Genomic DNA, 16,292 nt, shown 5'->3' on the forward strand with positions numbered 1-16,292 from the left:
ATTATTGACTTTTGCCAAACTGCAAATCCCATCAAAACTGCAAGTGTAGGAGGAGTAACTTGTTTTTGTTTTGATCCCACAGCGCTTACTACGTGTGTATTTAGTAGCAGATAAAGCCATCAGATTTTAAAGGACTAAAAGCTAATTTTATTTCAAGAACAATCAGGAGAAGCAAAGCACACTGGATCTCTGGGGAGATTTTCAAAGGCACAAAAATCCCATAGGCGGACGAGTCCCTGAGAGGAAAAGTTGATGGTTCATATTTTCAAGGGGTTTAATTACAATGATGATATTTATACTGTAACGATACAATGTATTTAAATCATGGCAGTTTTTCCTTTACATATTTTATTTTTCAGACAATAGAAGCAGAGCTTGATTGATGCTAAAAGGTCTAAAAGTTGAATATCTAAGAATTAATAAGTGAGAAACATTACATAGGAGCCAGGAAAATAATAACTCCTCACAGTTTAATTATTCACTTGAAGCTAAGTGAGCACAATTAGTCTCCTCTCAAGAGCTGCATGATTTTTAAATCTGTTGTAGAGAAAAAACATGTATTTACTTGTGCTAGGATTAGACCTCATGTTCTGCGGAGAAAGCTTGAGTGGGGTCTGCATTATTCAAACTGCATGAGCCAGTGCTTTCCTTTACGACACCTCCCAATTTTCACCCTGGATTATTTTTATACTTTCATGATTGCAAGATAAATAATTAATGCATACAACCTCTTTATATCGTTTGTTTTTTTTTTTTCTATCAATATGACAGTAGTAAAACATTTCAAGGCATTGCTTCTGACTATAAATGTTTCCACTGAAGGTGGAGGAAGTACTTACAAACTGAATGATATCTCCTGCAGACTTCAGTGGGCTTCAGTTACATTGAACCATTAGGTGTTCTGCTAGATCCCAGAGTACAAAAGCATATCACATACACCTCCAAGACCTAAAGCATCATCTGTAGTGGTAACAGCTCCCTGAGCCAGAACGATGTGGTTCCAGATGACTGGATTATTTATCATTCCTCTCTAACTAATAGGATCCTTAAAAACAATGAAAATAATGCTTTAAATGTTGACCTAAAAGCAGGTTTATATTTGCAGGACAGAGTTCCTGAGGCTTAGTCATGTTAAACAGCCGCTTGGAGTACTCTTGAGAGAAAGGTGATTTTCATCTGAACTAGCTATGCAGGAAAGGAGGACTGGCTGAATGGTGACAGACATACGTGTGCTGAAGAGGCAGGCTGAGCTGCCAACACAAATGTCAGAGTGTTGTTTCTTCTAGGGTTGCACAGCAGAAAAAAAATCTCACCTGAGGTCAAGACAGGCGGATAGAACAGAAGCAGATTTACAGCTCACCTACCAACAGTCTAACCTATGTACAGAAGCACCCGTTTTCCAAACCAGCAAGCTGGAGTTTTACATTAAAAATCGTATACAATTATTTAAATTCTTGGATCTTAGTCTCTCCAAAGCGTGGGATTTGTAGTTTGTCTTCTTCGGGACTGAAGTGCAGGTCAGTAGGAACAATGAACAAAGGATCCTAAAAATGCCTGTGCCTATGGCATTGCTTTTCCAGCACTGCAAAACCGCCTAGAAACATGAATGCTCCACCTTCCTTGCTTGCTAACAGTGCAGCGGGGTTCAAAACCCTAAAGCTACAGCCTGCCGCTTCAGCAGAGTGGGGAGAAAAACTCAGACGTCATCATCCCTTCCACCTTCCCTTTGAGGGAAGGGGTCAGCACTGACATTTCTTCGGAAGACACAGACAACACAAGGAAATTAATGCATCCCTCAGCATTCCGTGCTTGCTCTTGTGAACAGGAGTCGTACTACTGACCCCAACGCACACAGGATGAAACTCTAGGAGGCTGCAGAAGTTACACCAGATACGGATCAGCCGTAGGTAACTCTGGCTGCAAGGTCTACAAACTGCCTCACCGTGGCTCCCACACACAACACAGGCTTTCTAGACTGTGGTGGGGGTTGGTTTTTTGGTTTTTTTTGGCCGGCTGCTCAATAACGCGAGCCAGCACAGTTAGTGACATTTGTTAAAGGTAAGTAAACCTCAACTAAACTGCAAGTGCCAGGAGCTTAGCCTGCATTTTGTATCCCTGGTTTTTAGATCCTATTTTCAATGACAAAGCTTATACAATCACAGAGCTTCTACAGGAGAGGCCTGACTCACTGTTAAGAACTTTTATGACCTTTTTGCAAGTTTTTTTGAAATTTGGTGTTTTTTCTTAAAGCCCTGAAATCAGGTGAGGATCTCAACTTTCAGTGAAGATCTCAGCTTTCCCTTAAAATTAAATAAATCTTAAGAAGTAAAAAGGAAATAAAGAGTTTAAAAAACCATATCCCTAATTTCTAGACAGATTTTATGTTGGAATATCTCTGACTTGAGATTTTAGATGTTTGAGACTGGCAATGCTGTCTAACAACATACACTGTAATACTTCCACTGGGTTTTATAGCACTTCATGCCACAGGCATAAAGCCTTTTGCTTAATGAAGCAAAAGGTACATCCCAAGCTGCTTTTCAGCCTGAGCGCTAGTGCCTACAGCAGGCAACTGTAGACCTCACTGCCACATTCCTCTCATGTCAGCGAAACGCAATACACCACAGCATGCTGCCTACTTCCAGACAGACTTTTTCCACTCACTTATATTCCCTGACACACACTTATTTGAGACGTGCAATAAAAGAAACTCCTTCTCTAGCCAGTATAACTTTAAATTTAAATGTGCTAATGGAGGAAGAATATCACCACATAGATATGGAACTGCCCTACATAATAGTGGTACAGCCCTTACTTGTTGCAAAGTTCATTAAGTGATGTTTATATTTAATTGCAATCAAACAAGGATGAAACCAGCAAATTACTCTGGTGCTTTAAAAACAGTACGACTGCACACTAGTAATAATAGTTATCTACTGCTGCTGCTACCCCTAACACTTTGAGTAAGTCTGTAGCTGTTGTACACTAATAAATATTCCAAAAGAAAAAGGTCAGACGACGGGTTTCTAAGAATTTGGTACTGTTTGCAAGAGTCTTGGGAGGGACCTAAGCATTCAGCAGTGAGTGTAAAGTGCATTTACAAAACCATTCATCTGCCATATGTAGGTAAGCATACAGGCATGGGCACAAATCATGATACACTTGTAATGACCTGCTCAAGGATGAGGAACAAGCTGATATAACTGTGGTGGATTTTGCACTCATGGAGACCTCATTCCTGCTCACCACTGTGCTCCTCCCGAGGAGGCCACATCTGACATTGTGCTCTGATGTCCTTAGGACACGGGCAGTGCCTAAAATTGCTCCTGGTTGCCCCAGAGGCTGAGATTTCCCCCAGCTCACAGAGCTGGAAAAGCTGCAGAACCCCATGATTGGGCTAAAAGGTCCACAAGAAATTTGCATCCAGGGAATCAGCAGAAGAATAAGAATACTTCAAATGTTATACAGCAAAGGCTTCTCAGCATTGAATGCATACAAGGTTTGTCTAAGATGACAGACTTTTTTCCTTCTCTGGACCTTCAGGTAGCTCTCTGCTATTACACTCATTTGTGAGTAAGTAGAGAAGTATCGATTATTACATGTCAAATGAGAGCTGCCAGCAAGTGTGTAATTCATCTACTGAAAGTGTAACTAAAGCCAGCAATCTCCTATTCTTGCGGTTTAAAAACATGGGCCACAGCAATAAACTATTCAGCTGGGAGTCGGTCTCCCTCCCCTCATTTATTATCAGCTCTCTGTGAACTAATTCAGCATACTCAGTCCTGCTCCACACACAATTAAACCATTGCACAGAGCTCTGGAGCTGCTAATGGTTTTCTTCATCTTACAGCAGTCACAGGAATCAGAGGGTAAGAAAAAGCTGCTACCGTGCTACTGACTTAGGTGTAACCTATTTGCCCAGCTATAAAGTCAAACATTTAGCACAAGAAACAAGTCTTGTTTCGCGCAGAACTTCTGTTCTTGATGGTAGGTGCCTGGCTTTGAGGAGAAATTAATAATTATTGATTTCTTCATCTAATGAAATGCTCTGAAAAATTTATCAGTTATTATCCCATCCTTAGCTGGCAGAAATTGTACAGCAGACAATGGGACTCTGTCTAAAACCTCATTTTGACAACAAATACACAGCAAAACTTGGACTTGATTTCGCTATTCATTTCACATTCTCACTACTGTGAAATATACCTTATTTCAGAACTCTTCATTTTCTGAAGATAGAACAAAGCCAAAACATTAAATCCCTGGTGACAGGTATGCTCTCTCAGATCTAGAAAAATATCTAAAATTTATGTGTTAACATGAACCTTATTCCAGTCTGGGGCTCATTTCTACTAAACAAACATTGCCCCCAGTCAGATGTGTCTAGAAGCATTTTGCTCCAGAAGAAAGTAGAAATGTGGCCATCTCCTGGAGCTCTGAGGACCTGAGAAGAAAATATATCCAGGGTCATTAGAGGCATTGATATGGGACCTTTATCAAACAGATTCTGTTCAGCATGAAGCCACAGTGAACTGCCAATGCAAGCAGTGTTACTCAGATTTTGTTTCCAGTATCAGAACAACCAGAACACTATTCATCACATTTGATTTATGACAGGGAGATAGAGACATTTCTAGAGCCCTCTATTTTTCTTTGTCTGCCCAAGAATGCCCTTTACCATTACCGAGTTTATTGTTCCCTCCTGTCGCAGCCTTGCCACAGCATCGCTTTGCTGCTTATAGTCTAAGAGGAGGAGCATGGTCCTATGAAGTTAGTACCTCAAATGGCAACTCCTTCCACAACAGTACCAATCAAATTTATTTTATCGCTAAGACACTCTTCTTTAAAAACACTACTGATTCTTAAAATTATTCACAAATTAATCATCCAATATTTCTTACTGGATCATTTTATAAGCAAGTCTCAAATTCCTTCCATGTCATCTTGATAATTGTAACGCTTTACAACAGGCCATAACTACACTAACAACACAACTGAAATAAAACACATGGAAAAAAATGCCTATAAAATCTCTAATGCAAAAGAAGCAGTGGGAATATGTCTGAAGAGAAAGGGTTGTAAAAAACCTGTTACTAATGCGGTCCTTTTGTACACAGAGGCTAATAAAATGGATGAAGAATTCTGGCTGGCTACAACTGAGAACAAAGTACTGGGGAAGTATTTTATTGCTGTTCCCTAGCATCAGAGAGAGATCTGAGCAGCAAGGGGAAAAAGTACTTGAGCATGGTAACTGCTTTTGGAAGAAAAGGTTAGACTCTTCTCCATAAATAACAAGCCAACAATAACAAGTACTGTGAATGTACTAATGGCAATAGGGCTTCATCCAGAGGAAAAAGCAGAAGACGTCTGAAACACATTGCAAAGAATGCCCAAACATCAGCACACCGGGAAGAACCAAATGCCATGACCTGGCAAGATTCATTCAAGACAATATTTAAAAAATGTCTTTAACTGGACTAAACTCCAAGTGGTTGAGAGACTTGATAGATGGGCCTGGATATGACATAAACCACTAGAGTCCCTCCCAAAGCAAACTTGTTTTTTTCTTCTCGTTGAGTGAAAAGGCAACAAACTTTCTTCTCTTAATCTTTCTCTAGGATCTATGTTTTGGGAGAATATACAGCATCTCTTAATGGAAAACAGCCAAAGATGTAGTTCCCTGTCTTCAAACATCCTGCAGTATGAAGGGGTGACATCATCACCATCATTCTAGACACTAACTACTGAGATGGAGAGCCACAACTCTTCAAGGCATTCACTGATTCTGGGTGCCCAGTTAAGAAACAGTAAACCTGATTTTTCAGTTACAGCATTAACCTGCACATTGCATGCTCCAAGCATATCTTCTGCTAACTTCAGCTACAGCTGTAAGTACTCAGCACTTCTGGAACTCATATCCCAGTATCTCAAGACAAGCATCAAAAAGCAAAGGGGAAATTATTAGTAATACAACCTGTTTTCTGAAGCCTAAATTTGGAACATGTTGTACTTAAGCAATAAACTTTAACACCAGTTACCTGAGAAGACATTCTGTATTTTGGCAAGACAAATAAACTCATTTTCATAGACAGTGTAGAAAGTATCAGCACCCAAATGCACTCTCCAAAAAATAGGGGGGGGAAAAAAAATCTGTCCAAATAAGGACGTATGATATAAAACACACGGAGCGGACAGCAAACACATTTTCAGGAAGCTGAGCAAAAGGGGAAGAACACATACGAGATGTTACTGCATGGAGACAGTTGGACCTGATTGGCTGGAAAAGCAAAGTGTTTTTTTAAAATTTTTTTTATATATATCTCTGTATCTACCTTTAATGAGCATATACTAGCTCCTTGGGATTTTGTCCATGAATCAGAACACAAGGCCTTTGAAATTCACAGCATGTATTAACATTATTTTAGGAGTCAACACTTCGGACATCTGTCTTCCCTCTATGAGAGGCTGGGTGACGTTTTGGGAACTCTTGCTCAGCTGTGTTAGTGGGGAGCTGCCAACCCTCTCTGTGATAGAAGAAACATGCCTCTGCCAAGTATGACACAAGAAAACCTAGTATTTTTGCTTTCAGTATACTTTCCTCTTTCTCCTTACTCTTACGGGTCATGCTCATCCCGTTCCTGCCCTGGGACAAGCAGGGAAACTCCTTCTGTGGCCTAGATACTGCATTGTTATTTTCTCTTCCCATGACTAGTCTTTCCTCTTTCCTATTGGAAACTCAGTTAAAATATGATCAGAAAGATTACCTGAACAGTCAATGGAGTCGTCACACTAAGGTCTCCTGAACCGACCACTGTGCTCTCGTATCAGCTAATCCCCACATTCAAGGTCCTTCACAGTTTATCTCTACATCTTCTCTTAGTCACTACAAAGTATTTTCTTCCGTCTTTGCCTGACCCCATTCTTCAGTCCCACACTCTCCCCTTCTTTGATTGCAAGACAAGAACCACCCTACTTCCTTCACAACAGGGCATCCAGCCTCTTAAACCTTTGCAAAGCTGCTTTTCTTTTCTCCCTCCAAGCTTTCCCGCTGTCTGGAAGGGTAGAGCACCAGTGGGTTGCTGCTGCACACCCTCCTTATCGTTCACCACCGGCCATCCTCAGTGCCCAAATACTGCACCAGATGCACCTCTGGTCAGGACAGCACGTTCTTCTGATGCCCACAGTAAGTTTCAGAAAAAAATCTGAATGCATTTGATTCAATGTACAGCCTGTTAGAAGTGATAATTATTTAGAACATGCAAAATTATTCATGTATTTGATTGAAAATCAGAAAATGAGATCTCCTATAAAAAGGGAAAAGATTAAAAAAATACTGAAGCATGGGGCTGTAACTACGTGACGGTTTTGATTTTCAAGTACCTTAGCTACCTTTGGTAATATATTAAATAGTCAAAGACCTTTAATTCTGAAAGAATTTAGCTACTTTTTTGCCATTTCCTACACCACTCTAAGAATCCTAAGAAACATTAAATTAAGTTTTCCATTTCGTGTTAAACAAAAAGCCTAATTCAACTCTTCACCAAATTCACTCATAATAAAGTCCTAATCTTAGGCCTAGACTGAACTAAAATCACTAGTATCGTGCAGTCCCAAGCACTGCTACAAACACTTCATGTGCAGATATTATTCTCTGATCATTTCTATTATTCTTCCATTTAATTTCTCTGTATGCAGACCGAGTTTCTGACTTAGCTGAAGTATAGTTCCGTGTACCAGCAGCATGACAGAGCCAAGAAGTGGAAGTCCAACTCCCCTGCCCTAGCTCACCCTCCTGCCACCTATCCTGAGTCAGCTCTGCTATTCCTTTGATTGGCCAGGGAGTAGACTTAATTTTAAAAAATGTCTGCAAACTACCTTGGAAACATTTTTTGCTTTAGGCTAGCAGCTGAACAGGCTGGCTCAGTCACAAGGCGAGTACTGCAGCCAACTTCAGGAAAGAAGCATACAGAAAGACAGAAAGGAAGAGAAGGGACGCCCTGCTTTGCATTCAACATCTGCAAGCTGTCCCTGTGGTACCACGATGTTACACGTTTAAAACGTCAGGTGTGGCATGGGGACTACTTTTTTACTTGGTTTTCCTAGCAGCTGCTAAACAGCCGGGACTCCTTGGTGTTACTGCAAAACAAATAGCATTAAGTGATAAAGTTAAAAATAATCATGCTTTGTCACGTTAATGGTGTGTAAGGGATATTGCAAGCATTCTTCCAGTAGCCAAAGTGAGAAGTGTGGAGAGACATACACCCTTTGAGCAGTGAGCAAACGTCTTTAATCACACTGCCACCCATTTAAAAATCTGAAGGGATAGCAGGTATGTGACAAAAGGAGAGTTAAATACTGTATGTACTAGCATGTGTTATATGCTATATGGCCTATTGGCAGGCAGTCATAAGAAAGAGGCTTTTACATGCAAGAAGTATAATCACACAATTTAATCATGTGCATCTCAGTTTCCATGGGCTATACTGGTGACTGCTATTGTGACTGAACTTGCTTATTTATATTTTAAAAACCCGTGTCAGCAGTGTGCTCTGCTTCCTGCAAGCCTGAAAGGAGAAGGAAATTACAGCGTGACTCAGACACATAATGTGCTGGATTGAATGAGTGAGAGTGTAATGGTAAGAGAAACTTCTGTTCTGTTCTTAAGGAACGTAACGAAGAAACTTCCTTTCACGGGGTGATTTAGAGACGTACCGGCCACACAAATCCCTCAGAGCCGTCGCACCAGAGAGGTATCACAATACGCCCAAGCACGATACAATATTAAACCAGAAGACTCAATGTAAGCTAGTGGTTTCCAAAACCTTTTTCTCTGGTCTGATCATGCTGCAGAGCTGTCTCCTCCTCTTGGGGGACTCCGTGGCAGAAGCAGCTGCCCAAAGCCACCCGAGATCGCTCCTCCTCAGGACTGCAGACCCCTGCTGAGCCCACCTGTACAGCAGCTCTGCTTTGCCCTGCTGCTTCACACCCTGCTCCTGGCCGGGAGGAATGAGAAAAGGGATGCTCAACCCACAGGCACCTTCCTTGCCGCTGCGGCAACCGAAGAGCCCATCCCAGTGGTGGTGGCTGAGGCTCAGCAGGGTCTGCCGGCACACAGCAGGGCCTGGGAGAAATTGCGACCCATCGCTATGACCTCTGCCTAACACCTTCAGCACTGCTGGATCCTGCAAAGGCAGCCAGGACCACGGGCGGCCCTCCTGGGAAGTGGGAATACCGCCTCTGGCGCTCAGGGGAACGCAAGAAGGGGCATTTGGTGCTTGGAAGTGCAACCCACCAAGGGCACACGATGAGACTAGGACATGAAAGTGCACCTGCAGAGCAAGGCCTCACTAGGCTGTTGCAGGACACCTCAGATTACTGCAGGTTTTCTTCAAGGATCTTAGAAGTTTCTCACTCCTACTTCAGCTCATGTACAAGGTGGCTACTAGCCAGCGAAAATCTGCACGGGGCAATTAATTCTGAGAACTTGACGTGGAACGTAGGCTGCTGTGACAAGTAGAAAAAAAAACATTTCTGCCTAATCACTACGAACTGCTTCCTCAATTACAAGTATGCACACAGCTGTAACAGGAAACAACGGCTTGCTTTAAAGACAACTCCTGTTAATTTTTGAATGAGCAGGTTGAAAAAGCTCATCTCAGCCTGGCTGAGTTTGCCTGTCATGGCAGCATGTGCATGATTTTCAAACCTGTCTCTTTAAATACCTTTTACTGCATAAGCTCTCAAAAAACCTAGGTCACTAGCAAAGCACAGTCCTGAGGAATCATATACTGAACTTTCAAGAGCAGTTACAACGAACATCCTTGTGCAAAGATGTCACAAAAATGCCTGTGTCTATATTAGAGGATTTAATAAGAAAACACACAAGGAGGTGGCTGAAAACCTCAACAGTGGTGGAATTACTTGAATAAAGTGCATGTGGATCTTCTCTCCCCCTCTCTCACACACGGTCCTGCCTTCCTTTCCAATGCTGCTTACACCGGGCTCCACCTGAGATCTCCAGGACATTTCCAGGATAAAGGGGCAAGCCATTAGCCCAGCACTTCCTGGGCTTTTGAATTTTGTGCATGTCACTAGGAACCCCTTCCTCACCGTGCATGTTGGTGATGGTGATGCTTGGCTGAAATTTAATTCCACTAGAAATGTCCATAATAAAAATTTCACCCAGGCATGTCTTCTCATTAGGTATGAAAAAAATGCACACAGTAATAAAGCCAAAAGAGAGAAATCCCACAGTGGTGGTAGAGGAACCCGTGTATCGGATATGTCATTTCTACTGCTGTCACTAGAAAAACACAACTTTTAACAGCCTAACTTTTACCTTAAGGGGAAAACAGTCTTCCTTTTTGTTCAGTATAAGGAAACAACATGCCCGAGAACGGGCCTGGCTCTGTTGCAGCAACAGCTCCAACGCCTGAAGCAGGGCACAGCTGTGGGACCACCATGCCTGCCAAGTCTGGGCAGATTAGTATGGCATTCAGCGGTCATCCATCCACACAGCTTCAGCATCCTCTGTGCTACCCAAGGGCTGCCCGCAAACAGCAGACATGTGCAGAGGCCATAACATTGTGTGTCACGCTTTTTTTTTTCCCCCCCTTCCGACACCTTGCAGCGAAATCAGTGTCTTGCCTCCCACCAGCCACATGTGGACTTGCAGAATTTGACCATTTCTAGTCTCCTGTCACATGCTCACGCTCCTACAGGACTGTCAGGTACATGCCCCCGAAAAACTTGGAGACATTTGACCAAAGTACACTGCTTAGGTTAAAGCTCAATTGTCACAAGTCCTTAAAAACACAGAATACGTGACAGAAACAGCACAACAACCCAGAGAAAATATGTTCTTGAACTTTACAGGGCTGTCTAACCTGATTTGAATTGGACAGCTTAATTATATATTTTGTCATAGGCCATAGCTTATCTACTTACTGTAGTTCTAAAGATAAAGATTGATTTAAGTGCAATTCAGCTGTAGAAAAATCTCTTGTAACACACCACAAAAAAACCCCCAGAATCACTGGGGAGCCTCAACTGTACAGCGTCTCAGTGACCGTGTAAGAAATCCCATTTAAAAGCAAAGCACATGCTTTTCAGTCTCACAAACTCCACCAGGTACTGGAAGATGTAGTCATTCTTGACGGTGTGGCATCAGCACCAGTACAATATTCTGCAGACAGGTCTGATGCATGTATTGGAACAAAGTAAGAACCTGAACAGATGACTACAGCCATACCCTATAGCTATACTATTTCTGCTATGCTTAGGTGGGCACATAGGTAAATAGACATTTTTCTGAATACATGGAGGGGACGGTTCAGTTGATTAGCCAGGCATTTTTTATGTCTACATGAAACATTTAAGAATTAATAGAATGATCAATTAAAATAAGAAGATCCAGTTTTCCATACAGAAGAAACAATTTCAGCCATTTATATGTGCATTAGCAATGAAGAAAAATAACGTGACAAGCTGAAGTGTCACCCCTTAATTTCATTAGAATTGCAGTAGTTTTTTAAAATAAATTCTAGATGCTTTCAAAGTAACATATTCTACTAATCTGAATCTCCTTCTTACGGACTTACAGCATTCATACACTTCTTTTTCGAGGCCTCTAGGATAATTTAAAAATTCTGCGAGGAAGCTTTCTCTAATATCCAGTTTTGCAGAACCTTTACATAAGGAAATTTTACCCTAATTGAAAATAGTGTACACTTCATTTCTAGTGCCCTGTGTTCAGATGCAGTCTTGGTAGGTACTTGTGTCTGATCCTCTCTCATACACACACAGAAAGGACAGCCCTGTCCTTCACTGAGCACTGGCAAACACTTAAGATGAGTCACTACCAACTGGTGGAGCTACCATAAATGTCTCCTTTAAAATAAGTAACCTGAAATGCTTCACTGTTTTCAGATTTTTCATCTTCTCTGGAGTTTAAGTGATGACGTTGTTTTAAAACAAAGCAAGAAAGGGTGGATAGTGCAGAAACCACGCTTCAAAATAGCTGCAGTAGAACAATTTCTTTAACACATGGAGTATTTCTCTTTACTTAAAGAGGGAGCCTTAGGAGACTTGCACTGGAAGGGTTGTCCTGGGTAGTTGAGTCTACTCTCCACTATTGTAGTGGCTGCACAATATAATCCCTCTCAGATTTGCTAGCAATTAGCATCATTCACCGTACAAGCTCCCCAGCTACTTAGTTCATCTCTTTGCCAGTGCAGAACCGCAGCCGGATGTCAGTTAAAAGCTGTAATACCTGGTTTTCAAAAGAACCCTTCATGCAACACCAACCCACAGAGATTTAGATTTTTCTTTACATCCTACGATGACAGATGAGTTCAGCTGCTAACGCTCCTTTCTCTTAAACCTCACAAGCCTATCAAACCTTGCAACATGTTTTACATTCCAGTGTAATTAGCCGCTTTTGAACAGGAATTATTCCAGCTCTGATCTTCCCTGCAGCCTACTCAATGGTTTCACTATCAGGAACATTTTCTACCTACGGTTGTGGCCGGTTCTCTGATTGAGAAGCGAATCTGACCATGGCCAGAAACAGAAATCTCCCTATCAAAATGTGAACTTTTGTACTTAAGACTTCCTAAAACGAGAGCTTCCCACTGTTCGGATGGTCTATGTACCAGGAAGGTCCTTGTGTGCCATTAGGCAGTTGTAAACAGACCGTACCTTGTGCCGGGCTGTGGGTTGGCACTCTGACTTAAACTGCTGCTGACATTTATGGATTGGCAGGTGGGATATGACATTGTCAGTGCCGGTATAGTCTATAAATCTTGTATAACTGTGATTGAGTACTAGCAGGAAGAGTAAAATAGATCTATGCAGCCAGAAGCATCTCATAGTTTCCAGCAGGAACACTTCCTGGGACTTCCTGCAAACTTAGGCAAAAAAACGGATTTAATCTGTCTATGCGTAGTTGTTTTTATGAGAAACGTGGCTCTTTTCATTAGTTTAGAAATGAAATTAGTTTAGAGACACCCCTCCTCCCCAAACAGAAACTGTATCAAAACCTTTTCTTTTTGGAAAAGTAAAACTTAAATGTCCTTTGGATCTCCTTTAAGGTTGCTTTCACAGTTTGCTTAAAGGATTTAGCAATATTTTTGATGTAACCAAAAGCATTCTATAGGAAAGAAAAATAAGCACATTTAAAACTCATCACAAACACATGAAGTGAGGATTAAAATATGACTAGGAGGTATACAGAACCACTGTATATTTGGAACAGAAATGTCCAAAATGTTACTGTTCCTTGCAGCAGGCCTAGTGCACCAGATAAAATTCTAACAAGCTAGGCTGTATATATTAATGCACATTCACAGAGAAACACATGAGTACAGAATAACAATCGAGAAAAGCATTCATAAAGAAAAAGGTCAACAGTTTATCCCTTGTTACGTTCATTTAAGAAATTTTAAATCAGTTGATGCCAATCTCCTTTTAACTGGAACATTTCTTTGACAATGCTGCAATAGCTCAACATTTTTGGTTTTTTTCCCATTAAAAAATAAATCTTTGATCTGCCAGGCCAGGCCTGCTACATTCAAGTCTTGTCTGAAAATACATTTATAAAAATGGCTTATGTAAAGAAGAAAAAAAAAAATCCACCTTTACAAAAACTGAAACCAAACTAACAAGCATTTTGAGTTAAAGATTTTAAATTAATTTGATGTGAGTCTCCCTCTGATCCTGTCTCCTTCCTGTCTCCCTTTCTGCCCAAAATGAACCTTTATGAAAAAGAACATAGCACAGTTTTACTCGACCTGACTCCTTGACCTGAGATGTGAAACCAACAGTTTTGTCTCACCAGCCTGAAGCAGGAGTGCAAGCACGCTCCCTCCTTATTTAACTAGCTCCTTTTGCTTTCCTTGCTCGTGGTTCACACCAGCAACATCACAAAAAAGTGAGCTCCATTTACTTGCTTATGAAATGCTCGATGTGACAATTAAAACCCAGAGAGGGGCAACCAGGACAATAAGCACCAAGGCTAACACTAAAGAGGGAACTCGATCTCACCTAAAGGCCACTAAAGGTGTCTAAAGGGCACCTCAGTCCTAGCACCCAGGATAATTTCTCACTGGCCAAGTGCCCTTGAAGGCCTGGGTCTGGCTGGTAGGAAACCCTGTAGGGACAACAATAGAAACTGGTCTTAGGCTATATAAATGTAGGGCCGCTTAGCATTTCCTTTCAAATAAGCTTGCAGTCACAACCTAGTTTCAAGTGAACAACTTCTGGCATCAGAAAATCCCCTCCAAGCCACTGCTTTTACCAGGGACTCTTGCTGAAATGCTCACGAGAACATGAGAAAGGCCAAGACCAAGACATCCGTTTTCAGAGTTTCGTCTCGGACCAGTGGAGGGGAAAGGTCAATGTAAATTTCAACAAATTGCAGCTGGAATTATACAAGAAAATACGTTTATTAGGTCACTTGGACACCACCCCTACCATCAAGACCTCCCTAACGCTCTACAAGTGAAACTCAAATCGGAACAGAATAATTTTAAAACACTGCTTCTCTGCATTAAAACATTTTGTCTCTGTTTCAATCTTTTTGGTGAATATATACTTCCCTTCCACCTTCTTTTCAGTTCTGAGCATTCACACTCTTCAGAGAGGCAGAAGAAAAAGATGTTACCCTATGCACCAATACGTACCTGGAAAAGTAAAAATAACAAAAGGTCTCTGAAAACCTGGAAACCAACCATATAACATAAAAAAATGTAAATGCCTTTGCCCTGGTTCATTATTATTTCCCTTGGGAACACTACTGTAAAGTTGGAGTCAAAATTTTGTGACATTAAGTTCAGTTTTAACCCCTTCTGCCTTTCCTTTTCTGTTCCAGTTCTTCACTTCCAACTCCTCTCATTGAAAAGTGGTAGTTTGCAGAAGGTTCCCAGGCAGTTCCAGAAAAATATTTAGACCTCAGGAGCTTTTAGAAAAAATTAAAGATTAAAATATTGTTACATTATTTATCTAGTCTGGAAGGAGGGTTTTTAGAAACTGAATATAAATTTACAGTAAATTTTCAGTTTTTACAAGGGAAGTGGACTTGCATCTTTTACTCATAATCAGCCAAAAACTGAAGGATTAATTTAAAGAAAAAGAGAGACAGAAGGAATGAATTACTGCAAACAAATGTAATTGTTTCCACCCTGTGGAATATGCAGCCATTATGGTAGTTTAACAACGCACTTTTGAGGGTGAACAACTGAAAATATAATCTTTCCATCATCGCTTTTCTTCAAAACTGTCTCCTTTGAAGTGTATCTTTAGGCTGCAGGTTACTCAGCAGCTGGGAGGACATGTTACATCTCCCAGAGCAGGTTGGTAGAGGGTCATTTTTCTAAAATCTCCTGCTTTGAGACTGTTTTGGTCTTACAGACTGATAGCTTTTCAGGCACAGAAAGACAATTTGCTGGTGCCACTACTTTTTCAAAAAGCAATTATAAAAAAGTAATACACTTTAGCAAGATCTCAGTTGAATTCAATATCCCATGCACATGGGGGCAAAAACTGGGCAATACATGACATACCACATTTGATGGCTGTCTCCCAAAGAAACGTCAGCAGCTGAAAACATTGCGTTATTTAACTACTTGCATAAGGAACTGGCAGATTTTAAACCTCCTTTGTGTGATTTTTTTTTCCCCCCACTGAGATGCTATGATTTAATAAAGCTATTTTAGCTAAGTGCTTTTCATATTCTGACTTCCCCAGTGGTATCTTGTTCTATGCATTTTCTATGCATTTTTCCTGTAGGAGCATGGTTTTTCATTGTCTTACAGCACTATGCTACCTATACAGTGGCAAATAGAGCAGAAATTCACCACAGAGATCTCCAGGTAAGTTGTTTTGCACATTAATATGTGTATTAACATGCGGTTTAAATATTGCCACAACAGAACGTATATTCTTTCATACTCTCTGAGTGCCTCAGATAATGTTAACATGAGTTAAAATGAAAAGAAGAGTCAAGGGTATTGGCACTTGCAAAAGATAGTCACAATAAAGGGCCAAGCTGGGTGTATATTCCATCATAGATCTCCTGGGTGCTTTGGAAGCTCAGATATTCATTAATGCAAGTCTGATGCTACTGTGCACTATGCTGAGTACAGCCTGAGTATATTCCTCAGGATATCAGCCTTGTCACTGGACTGGCAAAGATGGCATCTAGTTGGGCTAGAATATAACCATGTGGGTCCTATTTTCAGCATCCCTAAATGTGAGGGCTTACTCGCCTCTCCCGTCCCCCACAGGCTCTGAGG

The 16,292-nt window shown here is 41.1% G+C and overlaps 1 protein-coding gene across 2 annotated transcripts in view; it reads right to left on the reverse strand.

Annotated features, from left to right (window-relative positions):
- The window catches only part of RNF150 (ring finger protein 150), a 127,182-nt gene that overhangs the window by 8,781 nt on the left and 102,109 nt on the right, over positions 1-16,292 (reverse strand). The window lies entirely within an intron of this gene.

The sequence above is a fragment of the Harpia harpyja genome, chromosome 2 (assembly GCF_026419915.1).
Source record: "Harpia harpyja isolate bHarHar1 chromosome 2, bHarHar1 primary haplotype, whole genome shotgun sequence".
Lineage (NCBI taxonomy): Eukaryota > Metazoa > Chordata > Aves > Accipitriformes > Accipitridae > Harpia > Harpia harpyja.